Source organism: Echinops telfairi, unplaced genomic scaffold (genome assembly GCF_000313985.2).
Source record: "Echinops telfairi isolate 266 unplaced genomic scaffold, ASM31398v2 ScPeMD7_7427;HRSCAF=8465, whole genome shotgun sequence".
Classification (NCBI taxonomy): Eukaryota; Metazoa; Chordata; class Mammalia; order Afrosoricida; family Tenrecidae; genus Echinops; species Echinops telfairi.
The window spans coordinates 12,232,828-12,235,608 of record NW_022111327.1 but is presented as its reverse complement, the minus strand read 5'-3'; the positions used below and the strand labels follow the sequence as shown (position 1 = coordinate 12,235,608).

The 2,781-nt window shown below is 43.6% G+C and overlaps 1 pseudogene; it reads right to left on the bottom strand.

The window, feature by feature from the left end:
- Positions 1-463: 463 nt before the first annotated feature.
- LOC101661737 lies at positions 464-2,314 on the bottom strand (annotated as a pseudogene).
- Positions 2,315-2,781: the final 467 nt, after the last annotated feature.

Sequence of the window (2,781 nt, the reverse complement as noted above, 5' to 3'; positions counted from 1 at the left end):
AACACGTAGCAATCCTACAGGGAGGTTCTGAAGTGTTACACCTTTGCTGGAGCAGAAAGCTTCATTTGTCTCCCTTAGAGTTACTGGTGGGCTTGAACCTGTGGTCAGAAATCCACCACTTAGCTCACAGTGCCACCAGGGCTCATATCATCTAAATTAATAAGAATGGTAAGAACCATGTGTTAAAGTGCTTTGTTGGAGCATATGCACACACACCCAAAACAGAACAAAACAAACACAAACCGACTGCTATCGTGTCAGTTCTGACTCTTAGGAACCCTAGAGGACAGAGTAGAACTGTCCCTGTGGGTTTCTGAGACTGGAACTCTCTTTTTTTATAATCAAACAGAAAACAAAACATACATCAATTTTGCTATATGTTAACATTTTCAAAGTGCATAATTTGTGCAAGAGAAGGATTAAGAGCAAAATATGTTTGAAGAGACCCAAAGAGCAGCGAGTGTCAGCAGTTACACACAGCCTTCCGATGATACTCTGGAAGAGCCACTTCCTAATCGCTGGCACTCAAAAAAGTGACAGAATTTTTTGCCAGGTACTTTAAGAAATCATGAGATAGCTCAGTAACAAAGCAAGACTTTTCTCAACCAGAGGTGAACAGGCCAGAATCGCTCCAATTCGCAAGAAGAATCACATTAGATGTGGCGCTTCATACACCTGGGGCATGGCTGCATCAGGGTGGTCTGTGAGAATTTCTGCCCTACTGAGGTCCCTCAAATTTGTAGAGCAGCTGAGTGCCAAGAATTATGCTGAAGTATTCTTTCATTCCTGCCATGACTTCATTAGCAGCATATTCCGTTTTTAAAAAAATCATTTTATTGGGGGCTCATACAACTCATCACACTCCATCCATCCATCCACTATGTCAAGCACATTTGTACATGTGTTGCCATCATCATACTCAAAACATTTGCTTTCTACTTGAGCCCTTGGTATCAGCTCCTCATTTTCCCTTCTCTACTTGCTCCCCCGTCCCCCATGAACCCTTGATAATTTATAAATTATTATTATTTCGTTATATCTTACACCATCTGATGTCTCCCTTCATCCACTTCACTGCTGTCCATCCCCCAGGGAGGAGGTTATATGTGGATCCTTGTAATCAGTTCCCCCTTTCTCCCTCACCTTCCCTACAACCTCCTGGTATCGCCACTCGCACCACTGGTCCTGCGGGATTCATCTGTCCTGGATTCCCTGCGTTTCCAGTTCCTATCTATGCCAGTGTACGTCCTCCAGACCAGCCTGATTTGTAAGGTAGAATTGAGATCATGATAGTGGAGGGGAGGAAGCATTCTAGAACCAGAGGAAATGTTTATGTTTCATCATTGCTACACTGCGTCCTGACTGGCTCGTCTCCTCCCCGTAGCCCTTCTGCAAGGGGATGTCCAATTTCCCACAGATGGGCCCTGGGTCCCCACTCCTCACTCCCCCTCATTCACAATGCTTTGATTTTTTTTTTGTCTTTGATGCCTGATACCTGATCCCTTCGACACCCTGTGATCTCACAGGCTGGTGTGCTTCTTCCATGTGGGCTTTGCTGTTTCTCAGTTAGATGGCCCATTGTTTTTCTTCCAGCCTATAGGACCCCAGATTCTATATTGTTTGACAGCTGGGCGCCATCAGCTTTCTTCACCACATTTGCTTATGCACCTGCTTTGTTGTCAGCGGTCATTTTGGGGTAGACTGGTGTGCTTCTTCCATGTGGGCTTTGTTGTTTCTTAGCTAGATGGCCGCCTGTTTATCTTCAAGCCTTTAAGACCCCAGATGCTATATCTTTTGATAGCCGGGCACCATCAGCTTTCTTCACCACATGTGCTTAACAGCATATTCCTTATTATCCATGTTTCCTTGAGATTTCTTATAATTTGCACAATCCTCTAACATGGAATCCACATTCTTCTTGGCAGGAAGATAAAAGAGCTGTTTTTGCCCGGTAATTAAGTCCCAGCCATCCACAAGCCATGGTTTTAGTTCTTTGGGAATCTTGACTTTGACTTCAACTCTGCTTATGACTGTTGCTTCATTTTCAACAGTTGGATCTATTCAGGCCCTTTTCTTACCCAGAGGCTGTGGTGTCTCACTAAGACTGCCACCATCTCCGTTGCCAGGTGTTTTCTGTTTATTGTTTTTTGTTTTCACTTCAACATGTTAATATTGCAGACCAGACATCTCTCCTGGAGCAGTCTCCCTCGGCATCTTACCTTCTGCACATTGCTCCTGGTTGGCTTGTTGACATTCTCCCTGTTTCTGAAGATTGTTGTCCACGTATTTGAGCACTCTGCTTTCTGGAACTCATTCATCCCAGTTTGTATTCCCACCACTGTAATGTATAAAGTGTTTCACTTTATAGTGTATAAAGTTTGTCCATTATTGCAACCTTTCCACACTTTGATTTATAAAGAAGAGGCCCGTGAAAGCACAGGACTCTGGCACCCTCCTGGAATTTAGGCTTCGGGTCCTGCTTCGGGCGCCATTTATAAGTGATTCGCCACCTCCTCTTTCTCCCACCCGACTGTAACTCTTTACAAGAGTAGAAAGCCTAATGTTTTTCTGGTAAAGCATATATAAAGGAGCAATTATATATGTATGGTTAGCATGGAAGCGGTTATTGTGGAAGAAATAGCTTTGGGAGGCAACATATCAAAGGTGATGTTTGAGAATTGCATCTTTAAGGAAAAGTTATGGTTTATTAGTGGTTGGAGATGATGATGGTACCCTAGGCAGAGAACAAAAAAGAAAACAAACAAAACAAAGAGGCCTCAC